General features: G+C 35.9%; 1 protein-coding gene and 1 pseudogene across 16 annotated transcripts in view; one reads left to right on the forward strand and one right to left on the reverse strand.

The window, feature by feature from the left end:
- The window catches only part of SIPA1L1 (signal induced proliferation associated 1 like 1), a 372,348-nt gene that overhangs the window by 149,689 nt on the left and 206,345 nt on the right, over window positions 1-16,314 (forward strand). For 3 of the 15 annotated variants that reach the window (XM_081290428.1, XM_081290429.1, XM_081290427.1), the window contains one exon: window positions 8,163-8,210. The exons of 11 other annotated variants lie outside the window; for them this stretch is intronic. The gene's annotated coding sequence lies outside the window, so the exon portion shown is untranslated. Of the gene's footprint in view, window positions 1-2,166; window positions 2,191-8,162; window positions 8,211-16,314 lie in introns of those variants that run through there. One more of the 15 variants, XM_081290432.1, reaches the window with a different exon arrangement.
- Window positions 3,979-7,005, reverse strand: LOC308648296 (regulator of microtubule dynamics protein 1-like; annotated as a pseudogene). Its single transcript has 2 exons — window positions 6,936-7,005; window positions 3,979-4,711 (listed from the first exon to the last, which is right to left on the reverse strand). The product of its transcript is annotated as a regulator of microtubule dynamics protein 1-like (transcript).

Here is a 16,314-nt window from a genome sequence, read left to right on the forward strand (position 1 = left end):
ACATAGTATTAGTTTATCTTTGACCAGTGGACTGGCCAGAATCAAAAGCTGATGAAAGGAAATAAGCTTTGTTGGTGGCATAAACACATGGATACACCTGTTATTTTTGCCTTCATTACTGATTATTATTAGTTTACTTAAATGGGTTTAACTAAATTACTGTTATCTCGGCTTATGGAAGTATGTAATTTATGTATTTCTATTTATAGATTTTTATCCAAAGGTGATTTGTTTTAGCTTTTCATCTATGTCTTGGTGGTGGTTCTCCTAATGTGGATATTAAAATCAATAGGACACCATTGCTGAAATAGTGGAGCTACTTATTTCTTAGTGGTAGCAGTACAGAGCCGCTGCAGTACCTTTGAAGGATAATTTTTTTAAAAAGTCCTTGAAAGTTCTCAGCGACTTGAGGCTTCCTTCAAATTGAGCATGGTAAAAATTTACAAAATTATCACCAGTCCATGCCATATTTATTTATTTGAGAGACAGAGATAGAGAAAGAGAGAGAGAGAGAGAGAGAGAGAGAGAGAGAGAGATACAATTTTTTAATATTTTATAAAAGTTTTTGGTGGACACAACATCTTTATTTTATTTTTATGTGGTGCTGAGGATCAAACCCAGCGCCCCGCACATGCCAGGCAAGCGCGCTACCGCTTGAGCCACATCCCCAACCCATGCCACAGTTATTTAATAGATGCTATAATAGGAATTTTGTGGTTTTCTTTTATCTTCTTGTTTCTGAATACAAAGTTCAAAAGAAAGCTCCTTCTTTATTGTCAATAAGACTATTTTGGTAAATGTAACCCTGTGAACTTGTATTTTCTGAAGATAAGTGTACTGTGAGGAAGCTTAAATAGATTTCTGTTGGCATCTTCTTAGGGGTGGTGTCCCTATGCTCTGTTCACCGTTGAAAATATGCTCTATTACTTCATTCTGTTGTTCTGAGCGATTGGAAATTGGTTTTCCTAAGCCACCATAAAGTAAAGAATGGCCTGCTTTTATCACTTATGTGAAGAAGTAAATTCCAGAGCCCCTTAGCTGCAGGATGGCACTCTTTTCCCAGCTGCTGCTCCTTGACTTGTGGAAGACACTAGTTGCTAAGAGCAGGCTTTGTCTGTTGCACATAAAATGAACTTTGTTTGGACCTTTCTTAAGCAGCTTAAAACTGCTCCAGCCAGACATTCCTCACAGATGATAATTTAAATGCAGATCAAATTTAGAAACCAACTTATATTCATTTAAAAATAGACATTGCCTTTAGAAAACTGACCTCTGGTGCATTTGTGACTTGGGGGTCTGATAGACTCTTATAATTCTTATGGCTATTTTAGACTCTGAAAGGCAGTGTGCACTTGAGGCTAGATGAAGCCAATGTTCTTGTAATCTGGGACCCAGACTTTAGGCCATATGTTAGTTTCTTTGATCAGTACTCATTATTCCCAGTAAATTTGTGACAGGATGAGAAATTATTCATTATAGACTAGAATCTGATTTGTATATACTAGTTTTATTGGATATTTTCCATTTTAACTATAAAAGGTTAGAGAACATGGGAAGATAATCTTGATAGGCTAATTTTAAGGTGATAAGACCATTGCATTGATAGATTCTTCATTTATTTAGTTGAGACAGGAATTTCCCTCAGGGGACACTATAAATGTTAACCCCAAAGATGAGAAAATGAGATTAGCGGCAGCTCTTGCCTGGGGCTGGAACTCATCTTATGAAATCATCTAACTTAAAGTTGTTCATTTATGCAAGTGCATAATTAGTTATCAAAACAGAGTTTTCTTTCAAGCCCCATTTAAGATTTGTATAGAATGTGGCCAACAGGAAAGTTGATAGGGAAAAGGTGGGGTTGGGGAAAAGTTTATTGCTAAATTTTTAATCAGAAAAGCAAGCATATACCCAGCTTGTACTGATAAATTTGAATCATTGCCTAAAATTTTGTTGAAAATTGAAACAAAATAGCAAACTTAAATACTTGAATTACTTTGACTTCATTAAAAAATCAAAAAAACCTGAAAGGCATTATTTTTTTTCTTATGATTTAAAATGTAAAATAAGCATTCATTTGTATGTAGGAAAACCTCTTTTTATTTCTGGACACTATTTTTTCTTGGCAGTTTTAATGATTATCATCTTCACCAACACCTGTATGTAAGTTTCTTTGAGACTGATACTCTTAATGTAAGTGTTTAACATTATGTCTTTTGGTATTTTCGGCAATACAGAATTAAATACTATTTTGTGACCCCACTGTTTCTGTAATTTTTTAAAAAATATCAAAACAAGTATCTTTTCAAAAAAGAAAATATGGGATTCTTATGTGCATTTTGTTTATGAAAGGATATATTGTCCACATTAGTATAGTAATTGATGTGCTTCCTGCAGGAGGCTATTGTGAATATTTTTGTATTATATAAGTAATCATTGGGACATCTCCAAGATTATCACACTGTGCTAACTAGCATAGAAATATCATACAGTAGCATTGTTTGAAATATTTGTGGAGGCATTTATAATTTTTTGCACGTTTATTTAAACAAAACAATACTTGTTATAGTCATTTTATCATAATTTTATCGCTAAATCTATAAATAAAGAATTTTCACTAGGTATAGTGGCACCTTCCTGTAATCCTCTCTGCTCATGAGGCTGAGGCAGGAGGACCACAAGTTTGAGGCCAGACTGAGCAACTTAGTGAGACTCTGTCTCAAAATACATGAAAGGATTGGAAATGTGGCTCAGTGGTAGAGTACCTGCCTTACATAACTCGAGGACATGGGTTTAATCTTCAGCACTAAAAAAATAAATAAATAAAATTCCTTAAAAAGATGGTTTTGAGTATTAGCTATCTAATAGTGTACATGTATAGTACATTTTTAATAGTTCAGTAGGAATGATGGTGACTATTTCTAATAATGAAAAATTTGCTTATTTAAATTAGTGTGGTTAAAATTTATAATCTTTCAAATTTTTATTAAGTTCTTTTGGTGGCTGGGTGTTTAAATAATGAGTCAGTCTGCGTGCATGCGCACACACACTCAGACACACACAAATGTGAGTAACAGTTGTTTAATGTCAGATGGGCATACAGAATTCACTACTTTTTGTTTTTGAAAACCTACATGGTAAACAACACATATGCACAGTTTACTTACTACATTATAATTCTCAATTTTTTTGGGGGGGGAATTCATGTATACCCAGTCTCAAATTTATATAAATGGCATTGAAGAAGCTCATTTTACAAAAATTAAGGTTTTTTTCCAGTGGTAACTCTCCACTGTCATTTAAGTAGCATTGTCTTCTCCATTTAAAACATCTTAATTTCCATTTCACCCTTAAATATTATACCTTTCAACTCATTAGGGATTAAAATGTGGACTTTATTCAGTGACAAATTCAGTTGCTTGTAAGACCACATATTTAAAAAAGGAAGCCACTCCATTTTCAGTCCTTTTCTGATGAAAGTTCTTCCATTCAGGTTGTCTTCAAGATATACCACTTAACTACACCAAGAGCCCTAAACATCACTTCACTTTCACTGTACTTCTCTGGAAGATCTCTGCTTTGAATCAAATCAACTTGAAAATCCATTACCCATATGCTGCTGCTTCCATTAAACTTTCTTTTCTTGATATACTCTCATCCTGATGTCATGTGACCAATATTTAGAAATCCCATATCATTTTACATCGTTGGTGTCCCAAGATTCACAATAATCTTTCTAAGCCATGGAAATTTATTGCTACCACTCTGATGACAATATGGCAATTATGTCTTTTACCTTGTTGTTTGTGAAGAAATCTAGAATTTTGTGTATTTATTCTGTTAAAATGGTCAAGAAGTTGAAAGACCTGAGAAAAAGCCATAAAGTTATGATTAATACATTATCTTTATAATTAAATAAAAAGGCAAAGTTTACTGGTTATTTCATGCATTTTCTTCTCTGAAAAGGTCTCATTTTTTTTTTCACAAACCTGTAAGCAACTGAGCAGCTTCTGTCTGCATTTGTTTATCTTCCTCCATGTGTACTGAATAGTCCTTGGCTTTCATTAACCAGAAAGCAGCCAGCTTTTTGTTTTTTAACTTCAAGTATGTCTTTCCTAAAAGAAGCCAGTTTTTGCTGCAGAAGTTTGAATCCACCTGTTCTCCCTGTGAAAGTAGCCCAAGGCCTCCTCATAGATGGAACTAGGAGGAGGTACAAACAGCATTTTAGCAGTTCTTTGATACCAAGGAATTTCAGCAAATGCATAGCTCCAAATACTTATCAGGTAAATTGAGATAGCATCTTCAGGTTTCATTTCAATTGCTTTCTCATAATGTTCCTTGAAATGTAGGCATTTGCAGTTTTAATCTTGATGACTTCGTAATCTCCAACATCACTAATGCAGATTGCATACTCTAGGGCTTCATACACAAGAAGCTTTTTCTCTTCTTCTGAAGTCCTGCTAAGCTATGTTACCTGATGCCCATGCCAACCGCCACAGGAACCCTGTATCTCTACTTGCCTTGTATTGGGTTAGCAACTGCTAAAGTTTTCCTCTGCCTCCACTTTCATACAGGTAGTCTGCCTGTTCAAGGATTTCTTCAACTTTGACTGTGGCTTGAATCACAGCAACCTGAGAAATGACTCAGTAAGTTTCAAAACCCAAATAAGACAAGGTTCAGAACAAAAGGCCTCTTTTGAAAGTTCCTGAGTTACCTATCACCGTGGTTTATAAGGTTTTTTAGAATCTGGCTGTGATAGGCAGTCTCTAAAATATCCTCATTAATCCTGCCTTAATCACCTTAAAAATCATAATCTCCTAAATGTATGCTGGTTTATTGACTCTTGAGAACCACAGAATCACTGGAGGCTGTACTACTGACTGTTGCCCCAAGTCCTGGTCAGGAACTGAGTACCTGGAGCAGTATCACATCCCAAAGGGAGATAGTGCCACACTCATAAGGCCAGCATCATTCCTGCACTTCCTTGGCCTAGCCCTCGACCATACTGATAAATTTTTAACTCATTGGAAAAGGAGTGCAAAGCACTAGTTGATTTTTAGCAATCAAAAAAACTTAGCTTTGGCCTTGTTTTTGCTGAAGCCTTTGTTACAGAACACTCAAGCAAAACTGAATGTGGGTCTTGGAAGCTGAGCTATCTTGGGGTGCAGTCCTCAGAAATTTAAACTGCCATTGTTCCCATTCATGGTGATCATCTTTTGTTCATTTCTTTTTCCCTTGAGCCCCTTCTATGTGTTAGGCATCATCCTAGGCTCTGCGGACATTAGATTTCTCCAAATTGAAAACTATACTTATCTTCATGGAGCTTATGGTTTAATGGAAGAGACATGAAATATTGATGCAAGTAAATATATACCTATAAATTGTAATAAGTACTCTGGAAGCAGTATAACCATATTTTTCAAATAGTATTAAGTATTTCATAATACTTAATTATGGTTGATTAATTGATTTTTGGTAGTTCTGGGAATTAAATGCCAGGGCCTCTGATGTTTTATGGAAAAAAACACACAAAAAAACAAAAAAACAAGAAGCTAGAGTCAGGATTTATAGGCTACATTTTCAGAAAATCATACATGAAAGCAAATTATACAGAAATAGGAGATTTTTGCCTGATATCCTTATTTGATTCAGGGTGCATGTGGGGTCAAGACCTTAAAAGTTGGAAAGATTTGCTGGGTTATCATACAGGGGTTTTTAGACCCTCTCAAGCATTTAAGATTTTATGCTAAGTGTAATGAGAATATCTGTTGGATAACTTTAGACAAGAGTAGATTACAAAGAGGGAGAGTAATTATGTAATCATTTATTGTATTACTCTGGGACACAAAGGTGTTGGCTACTCCCTCAACCCTAATCCCACACTAGTATTACATTTGGACTTGAGTGTTCTTGCCCAAGAGAATGTAGGCTCCTTAAGGGCCAGTGGTTTTGCCTTATTCACTGTTACATGCCCATGACCTTGGCCCACGATCTTGAGCAGAGCTTGACACACAGAACTCAGTAAATGTTTCTGTTTGTGTAGCTCAGTGGTGGAGTGTGTGCTTAGCATTTGTGAGGCCCTGGGTTCCAACCACAGCACAGGAAAAAAAACAAAACTGAAGTCCTAACTGATGTTCTGAGGAAAGATCTGTTTTCTGCTAGTCCACATCTGTCAGCATGTTCTGCCATATGTGGTCTGATGGTGTTTAAACCTGTCTCTTGGTCAAGGGACCAAGGCAGCCAGTGTTGGCATGGACTCTTTTTTGTGACAACAAGGTCTTTGTTTGGATACTTTTGGAAGTGTTGGCTACCACCAGGGCTGAAGTACAAAAAAGTGGTATATTAGTTTATTTTTTTTTGTGCTAGCAACATGATGGCATAGCTACAAAAAGGATTTGACAGGGAGGAGCAAGTATGGGTTGCTCTAAGTTTTAAGGGGCAGTGAAGCAAGAGAGAATTTAAAGACAGGGTATTGATTTTATTAGTGCAGAAGGTCTATATTTCAATATAATTATGTTTTCCCAACACAGAAAAGATCAACTTGTTGTTTTATTAGAAGAAGAAACAAGAGGTGAGTTTTGCAGGCCACATTTTCATTGTGTTCCTTTTATTTAAGATAAGTCTGTGAAAGAGCGTGGCAGCTGTTTAACAGTGTGAACATCTATTGAGGCAGTTCTGTTCTTGGATACAGATCATGTTAAAATAAACTCTAGCTATCGGTGATCTCTCTTCTCTGGTAGTAAGCATTGTCTCAGGGCCAGCTTGTATATTAGCTCTTCTACATTCTTCTGAGTAAAGCATTTGAGGAAGTCAAGAAGTGTTGGTCCCTGTGATCAGGAATTGTGGGTCAGTGCTGAGGTGCATTTTCCCTCTGCCTCTGTTTACTTAGCTTCACTTATTTATCCCATAAAGGGGTGTGGAAACGGCTTTCAATGTACTTGTAAAGCCTGAGATAAATTTCTTCTTTTGCTCCTTAGGGAAGTAGGTGTTGTTTTCTGAATTTATCATCCTGCAGGGGAGGGTCTGCAGTTTCTTACTTCTGTACTGTTTTCCAGTTTTCAACTCAGTTTCCGTCAAAGAAGCATGTCTATGATACCCTTCCTTTAATCCTCACTCAAAAATAGTTATCGAACAACTGCTTGGGGAGATGCCAGGTCTTGTTCTATTGCTATGTTTATGAATGATATATTTTTTTCTCTTTATGTGATACTCTTAGGAATGAGTGAAATAATTAAATTCATTGACCAGGTTGATTGTGGAGACCTTCACTGTGTCTCTCCAAGGACATAGTGTTAAACAAAGAACCAAACCTAACCCCTCCACAAAAAGAGTATCACAAAGTAAGTAACTCTCACTTGAAACTGTACTTGAAGCTGGAAACTTGGATTATTGTTTGCTATCTAAAATGTGGAACAAAGGTTATGCATGTTAGAAGTGAGACTGACAGTATAAAGTCCATATAATTGTTTTCAGATAGATTAGGATAAGATTAAAATGTGTTTGTATTTGGAAAATGCGGTTAGATATTCTTAGGTTGATAAATTTTAATTCAGCCGGTATTTTCTTCTGTGGGCCTTTAACTTGATGTATTCACTTCTCCCTTGTCAATTTTATGTAAGAACTTTGTACTTCTCATCATTGGTATGTTTTATATTTGCCATACAACAAGCATACCAGCTCTTGTTTTAAATGTAAGTTCTCTGACTGGATAGTGGTATTGACTGTGTGTGTGGGTAGTGAGAATCTAGAACATTGGGTCTTGGAATGGGCTGTCTGTTTTTACAACCTCATTTTCAGTCCGGATGCCTTTTTTTTCTTTTGTTTGCTTTTTGCCATATTGTATTAATTAGAACCTCCAGTAGAGCATTGAATAGAAATGTTGAGAGTGGATCCACATCCTCATCTTGTTCCTATCTTTTACCTTTGAGTGCAGTGTTAGTTGTAGGTTTTGTAGATGCCCTTTATCAGTTTGGGGAAGTTACCCTTGAGTCTTATTTACTGGGGGTTTGGTTTTTTCTTTTAAAAACATGACTGGTATTGAATTTTGTCAAGTGCTTTTTCTGAATATAGTATATGATGAAGTGACTTTCCCCCCTTTATTCTACTAATTTTTTTGTATTAAATTAATATATTTTCCTATGTTATTTCCTATTATCAATTTTCAGATGTTAAGCCAGACTTGCATTCCTGGGATGGATCCATTCAGTTATAGTGTATGTATAATCCTTTTTATATGTTATAAGATTTGGTTTACTAATTGTGAATTTTTTAATTAAGAATTTCCTCCCCCAGTACTGGGGATTGATTGAATCCAGTGGTGCTCTACTACTGAACTATTATCACCTTTTTAATGTTTGTTTTGAGATTGTCTCACTGAATTGTTGTGGTCTTGAGCTTGAGACCCTCTTGCCTCAGCCTCCTTAAGTAACTGGGATTAAGCCACTATACCTGGTTTTGATTGAAAAATTTTAAGTGTGTATTTCTGAAAGGGGGATATTGGTCTATTTGTATGTGTGTGCTCACTTGTAATATCTTTGTCTGACTTTGATATTGGAATAATACTAAATTCCTAGAATGAGTTGGGAAGTATTTTCCTATTATCTGGAAGGGTCTGTGAATTATTATATTATGAATTCTATAGTGAAGCCATTTAGGTCTGGGATTTTCTTTGCTGAAAGACATTTTTTCTTCTTTTTCTTTTTGTTATGGGAATTGAACCACCACTAAGCTATATCCTCAGCCCACTTACTTTTTATTTTATTTTTAAAGTATTTTTTTTAGTTGTAGTTGGACACAATACCTTTATTTTTATTTATTTATTTTTATGTGGTGCTGAGGATCGAACCCAGCACCTCACATGTGTAATGCAAGCACTCTACCACTGAGCCACAACCCCAGCGCCCCCATTTACTTTTTATTTTTGAGACAGGGTCTTGCTAAGTTGCTGAGGCTGGCCTTGAATCACTGCCATTAAAGGTATGCACTACTGCTCCCTGCTTTGTGAACCAAAATGCCTGGCTGGAAAGACTTCTGATTGACAGTTTCTTTTTGTAGGTATAGATTTTGTTTCTTCTTGGGTCAGTATTTGTTATTCATGTTTTTCTTCTAGGAATTTGTTGATTTCATCTAACTTGTCTAATTTGGTGGCTGCTGTAGTTTAAATATGATTTGTGTCTTCTGATTCCATCTTGAAGTTTAATCCCCATTATGAGGTATTAAGAGAGTGGAAGCTATGCTGTTTCCAGGCAGGCCTTTGGGAGGTGATTAGGTTTAGATAAGGTCATCAAAGTGGAGCCCCTATGGTTGAATACTAGTGGTGGCTTTATAGAAGAGGAAAGAAGGCCAGGACACATAATGAATGCCCATTTGCTCCTCTCAGGACTCTGTGAAGAAGAAGGCCATTATCAGATGTAGCCCCTCAACCTTGGACCAGAACCTTGAGCTAAAATAAGCCTCTTTTCTTTATAATGTACCCAAATTTGATATTGTGTTACTAGTAACAGAACATGGACTAAAATGGTGGTATATAGTTGTTGTTTTTTTCCCCCCATATTATACTTTTTTCCTGTAGTGTCAGTAGTTGATGTTCCCTCTTTTATTTTTGATTTTTATAAATGGGAATTTTTGGGGATAATTATTTTTATTGGTCAATCTAAATAAAGGTTTGTCATTTATTTATTTTTTTCACAAAACCAATTTTGGTTTCAATGATTTTTTTCATTGTTGGTTTTCTGTTTTTAATTTCATTGGGTTTTGCCCTAAACTTTTTCTTCTTCTACTTGCTGTAGGTTTAGTTTAGTCTTCAGTTTCTTACATAGAAACAAGTTGACATCTTTTTTATTTTCTAACAGGACCTACTGTAAAACACTCTCTACTCACTGTGTTAGCTGTATCTCATAAGTTTTGACATGCTATACTTTTGTTTTCATTTAGGTTCAAAATATTTCTTAATTTTGCTTATGATTATTTTCTTTGACATGATATGGGTGGTTTAGAAATTATTATTTAATTTCTAAGTATTTGGAGGTTTTCTCCAAATTTCTTTTATTGTATTTCAGTCCTTCTAAATTTATTGAAACTTGTTTTGTGACATTAGAAATAGTTTATCCTGGACCTTAATAAAATGAGAATTCTTCTGCTGTTGTCAGATGAAGTGTCCTGCAGCTGTCAGTTAGGTCAGTGTGGGTAATAGTGCTTATAACCTTTCTGGCTTCTTGACTATTGTTGTATCAGTTATTTAGAGTAGGGTGTTGAGGTCTTCAGTCACTGATGGATTCTCTCTCCTTTCACTTTGGTACACTTTTGTTTCATTTGTTTTAGAGTTTTGTTAGATTACATATGTTCATCATTATTACATCTCCTTGACAAATTTTTATTTTTATTTTTTTTATTGGTTGTTCAAAACATTACAAAGCTCTTGACATATCATATTTCATACTTTAGATTCAAGTGGGTTATGAACTCCCATTTTTTACCCCGTATACAGATTGCAGAATCACATCGGTTACATATCCACATTTTTACATAATGCCATATTAGTAACTGTTGTATTCTGGTACCTTTCCCCTTTTTAGCATCATAAATTGTCCTCCTTTTTTTTCTAGTGGTTTTTTTTTTTGTCTTAAAGTATGTTTTGTCTAATAATAGCATCACTGCTCCAGTGCACCTTCCCTTCCCCTCCCCTCCTTTCTTGTAGTGCTAGGGATAGAGCCCATGGCCTTCCACGAGCCAAGTATGCGCTCACCACTGAGCTATACCTACAGCCCCCAGCTTTTTTATGGTTACTATTTATGGCATGTGTCTTCGCATCTTAGAGGGCTATTATGTTAGTCATGTGTCAGCTGAAAAATGTTATAGTATAATCTTTTTACATATTTGAAGTTTGACACATTTTAAATTTTTAAAAAATATTTATTTTTTAGAAGTAGTTGAACATAATACCTTTATTTTGTTTATTTATTTTTACGTGGTGCTGAGGATCGAACCCAGGGCCTTGCACGTGCTAGACGAATGCTCTACTGCTGAGCCACAATCCCAGCCCCTTTAAATTTTTTATTATATGCACAGTGATAGTTCAGTAAAAAGAGAATTCTTGTGAAATTGTCATACAGTTTTAAACTATCATGCATGTGTTCAGGTCTAGGAATTAGAACACATGTAGATTCTTGTGACTTCTACCACAGTGAGGATTCAGAAGAACCCCTCACCTCTGAAAACCTCCTTTGTGCTGCTGCTGTATAGTCACCTCTCTCAACTACAACTCTTAGCAGCCATGGAGCAGTTCCCATGGAGCAGTTCCCCATTCCCACAGTGTTTGCTCTTGAGACTGCCCTTTAACTTAACGAAATAGAATGTCATAAATGAAGTCATTCAGTATGTAATCTTAAGAAACTGGCCTCTTCCTCTTCGCTTACCTTTGAGATTCATCCAAGTGTTTGTGTTTATCAGAAGTTCATTCCTTTTTTTTTTTAAAGGGGGGGGAGAGAGAGAGAGGCGGGGGAGGGAGGGAGGGAGGAGGAGAGAGAGGGGGAGGGGGAGGGAGGGAGGGAGAGAGAATTTTTTAATATTTATTTTTTAGTTTTCGGTGGACACAACATCTTTGTTTGTATGTGGTGCTGAGGATCGAACCGGGCCGCACGCATGCCAGGCGAGCGCGCTACCGCTTGAGCCACATCCCCAGCCCCAGAAGTTCATTCCTTTTTATTGCTGGATATTTCACTGTGTGGTTGTACCAATTTGTGTATATAATCACCTGTTGAAGGGTACTTTGAGTTATTTTAAGTTCAGAGCAATCATCAATAAAACTGCTGTAAACATTTGTGTTTAGGTTTTCCTGTAAAAATGAGGTTGTTTGTTTGTTTCCCTCACTGTGTTGGGGATTAAACCCAGGGCCCCAGGCATGCTCAGCAAGCACTCTACCACTGAGATATACCCCTCAGCTCTTTAAGTTTTCCTTTCTCTAGAATAGATACTTGGGTATGTGATTTTGAGTCAAAGGGTAAGTGTTTTATAGAAAACTGCCAAAGCATTTTTAAGAGTGATGTGTCAGCCAGGTGTGATGGTGCATGCCTGTACTCCCAGCAGCTTAGGAAGCTGAGGCAGGAGGATCCAAAGTCCAAAGCCAACCTCAGCAAAAGTGAGGTGCTAAGCAACACAGTGAGGCCCTGTCTCAAAATAAAATACAAAATAGGGCTGGGGGTGTGGCTCAGTGGTGAGTGCCCTTGAGTTCAGTTCTCTTGTATTGCCACTGCCCCCACCCTCCCACCAAAGGAGTGGTGTGTTGTCTTCTCACCAGTGATGTTTGAGAGCTCTAGCTGCTTCCCATACTTGCTTCCTCTTGGTATTGCTAGTATTTTTTTTTAATTTAACAATTCTAATAGATTTATAGCAGTTTCTTTTTATGGCTTTAACTTGCATTTATCCAATGGCTTATAATTTTAAATATTTTTCATCCTTTTGTCCTCTTGGGTAAAGTGTCCTCTTTAAGCTTTAAATTTTCTGTGTTAATTATTCCTGAGAAAAATTTACTTTAAGTACACTGAACATAATCTTTTCCTGATAGCAGAGGTCATAGCATACACTATAATTGTTATATGGGCTTGGAATTACAGGGAAGCTTTCAAGGACTGTTTGGTATTGTGAGGCTGTGTTGGGCTTTCTCTGGCATTGTTCTGCTGATGGCGTGCCTGATTCTGGCTGCCATCCCACTTCCCATTCCGTTTCTGGTTTACAGCTTTTATGAATAAGCCTGTTAGAACTGTTTGAAAAAGAAGAGTGGAGAGCTTCTCACTAAATGCCCCAAGAGCTCTTTTCTAAAGTACTTCAATTCTCTAATATCTGTTTTAGTGCTTCTCAAACTGGGGTCATGGAGTTCATATGAGGGGTCTGTGGTTGTGCATCTTAGAGGTACCATGCATTTTCTGTGGGCTGAGTAAACAATAGGCCTTGTAGTATATGCTCAATATTTTTCAAAAGTATGAGGGTGCTGTTGAGCAACCCTGAATTTTTGTAGGTTTTTCTTGATGTGATTTGTCCTTTAGCTTTTTTGCTTCTTTACTTTTTCTCAGCCTTGACATGGTCATTAAATTTGTCAGATGGAATGTTCCTGATAAGCAAGGAATTGAGAACACGAGGGAGGGTACTGTAGATTGTGCTGCCTCACCATAGGTTAGCAAATGATTTTTATAAGGCTTAGGTTAGTTTTTGATGATGGTATATTTTTGTTGAAAAGTCTTTTGTGAAAGTTGGAATACTTTCAATCTCTTCAAATTCTTCAAGTGAGAAGGCCTGTATGAATAATAATTAGCATTAACCTAAAAGGTGAAAAGAAAAAGTATATTCTTCAAGTCATGAGTGCATGTAAGAAATGTTTAAATCATGGGTCATGGAACTCATTGTTTCCCATGCTCATCATCTCATTGTGTTTGTGTTTTTTCTGTGTTTGTGTGTGTGTTTGGTACTAGGTATTGAATCCAAGATGGCCAGCATCTGATTGGGGGATTCCTTCTGCCCAGAGGAATCCAAGCCACCCTAAATAGCCACCCTAAATCTTAATATCTCAAATAATTAACAAATAATAACACATAAACACTCAGAAATATATTTACAAAAGCAAAGCCCCTAATAGATCTAGTCCACATGGGTTCTTGAACTAGACAAAGATAAAATAGCTTTGGTGGTTTATTTAAGGGGGTACATCAAAGGTTTCCAGGACATAGTCTTGCTTTGTGATGTCTTGTAGCAGATTGATTGACATCTTGGCAGGTCACACCCATCTCAGGTACTTTGTGGGATCTTAGAGCTTGAGGGGGAAGTTCACCAGCATCAGGTGGTCAATCCCTTTGGGGGATGCCCCAGGGAGTTCCCAGAGTTAGACTTATCCCTTCATGAGGCTACTATGCACAACATAGTCCACAAGCCCAGGTCTAAGAGCTGGGTGGCAAAAGGCCTGAGACCTAGGCTTTAAAAAAAAAAAAAAAAAAAGGAAAGGAAAAAAGCTTTATTTTGAGATAAGGTCTCACTAAGTTGCCCAGGTGGGCCTTGAACTTGTGATACTCATGCCTCAGCCTTCCAAGTAAGTAGCTGGAATTAGAGGCATGTGCCACTGCACCTGGCCATTTTGATAGATTTATTAGAAATAAAACTTGTTTAATAGAAGATTATAAAAATAGAAAAAGAGACTATTTTTATGTATGCAAATTATAAGCACAACTTCTACTTAGTGTTATTGATCGGATTCACTTAATATTTAAAGGACTTTCCTGCTTTGCCTGCCTCATACTGTCAAACAAGTTCTTGTTTGAAGAATATGTAATTATATCATAGTACGCTAATTTGTTATGCAAATACCATCTCTTAAATTATCAGTCTAACAGCTTTATTTTCCTCAGTTATTTTTGGTTCTCATTTCAGGATGTGAAATAGGATAGCAGTTCCTTCTATGTTAATAGAAATTATTTAAATACAAAATAAAATATAAAAAGATTATTGATATACTAAATTATTTTAACCCTAATTTTATTTATGATGTATTTAGAGTTGTTATTTGTTTCTGGGATCGTTTTTGTCCCATTTATTTAAAATTTCAGATTTCTTCTTGATGGTTTGTTAAAAATGAAAACCTGTCAATATATTAAAAAAATGTACAGAGATCTAAAATAAATTGCTGTTCAGGTCTTGGTAGAAGTAATCCTTTAGCCTAGAGAGAATATTTTTCATTTATAGTAGTGCAGATGCGGCTGTGGTTCTTTGTACTTCTTAGTTATATGATTTTTTTTTGAGAGAGAATTTTTTAATATTTATTTTTTAGTTTTCGGTAGACACAACATCTTCACTTTATTTTTATGTGGTGCTGAGTGTCGAGCCCAGCGCCCTGCACATGCCAGGCGAGTGCGCTACTGCTTGAGCCACATCCCCAGCCCCATGTTATATGATTTTTAATATCCTTGTGTTCTCATAGGACTCCTCTAGCATATTCTACTGCATGTTAATGTTCTTTATATTTCATTCCACAGTGTCATTTCTTGAAGGCAGGAATCATTTCTTTATTTCTCCTATCATAATACATTCCCTGTATTAAATAGCCAGAAAATGTTGATTGCCTCCATGTTTTGTAGAAGATTTAAGTGTTAAGATCCCAGAAGTTCTGACTTGTTACATATTCCCCTTTCCTCTGATATAGGAGGAAGGTGAAATTTCTTGAAAAATATAACATTGTGTCTTGGTTGATGATCTTGAAATTTTGTAGCTATCTCTGACATCCTTTGAAAAAATGTGCTCTAATGTACGTCAGAATGATGAATTTTGTCCAATTTTAACTGCTGATGGTATGGTTAATATTATTCAAAAATTGGAAGATATAATCAGTAGAATAGAGGAAAGGGACCAAGAGGAGGGAAGAGGGAAGGGAAAGGGGAAGCACTGGAGAATAATATTGGCTAAATTATGTTGTTATGATGTATGAATTTATGAATATGTAACATCTAATCCTGCCATTATGTACAACTACAATGCAACATAAAAATATGGAAAAGTAAATAAAAATTGGAAGATCTGGAATTGGGACATTTATCAGTGTAGCTCATTTTATCCTAAGAATGACATTATATGAAATTAAAATTCAAAAATATCAACTAGATGGGCATGATGAAATTTTCTGGTAGGGGTACCTATTGGGGTTTGATGCTAAACCTGGTTGTATTATTTTATGAGTAATTTGCTGGCCTATTCTTCCAAGTTGATTATGCTGAAAAATGTTTTAAGATGCTGATTATATTGACTATCTTATATATTTTCAATTGTATAGGCAGGTATATAATAAATTTATTGGATGGCACATTGGGTTTTCTTATTTATAAACACTTAAAAATTTGTAGTTTATATATCAGTTTGGAGAAGCTAATTATAGTTATGGTAGTTGCCAAAGGTGCTCGATACTGTAAGTTTCAAATACTTTTCTTTTTATTGAGGTCAAAACCCCAATGAAATCATCCTTGAATTGAATTTAGGATGTCTTTAATTATAAAACACACCAATATTTTATGTATCATTAAGAATAAAAATGCAGCCCTCTAGGATTACTGGGATGCCACTGATTTTAAGATACATATTGATTTCACTCAGGTTAAGATGAAGAAAAAGGCAAATTTTAGAGCCATACAAAATACGGTTGCTGCCTTGGCATTAATTTATTTAGAGTATAACTTGGGACCTCTAGCTTTTCTGGAAATAACATATGAGAGGCATTCATTTGAACTCTGGCTTAATATTTGCTAAAATACTGTTGGATACATTTTCTAATCAATGTCTTACCTTTTT

Source organism: Spermophilus citellus (assembly GCF_964194105.1).
Source record: "Spermophilus citellus genome assembly, chromosome: 4".
Lineage (NCBI taxonomy): Eukaryota > Metazoa > Chordata > Mammalia > Rodentia > Sciuridae > Spermophilus > Spermophilus citellus.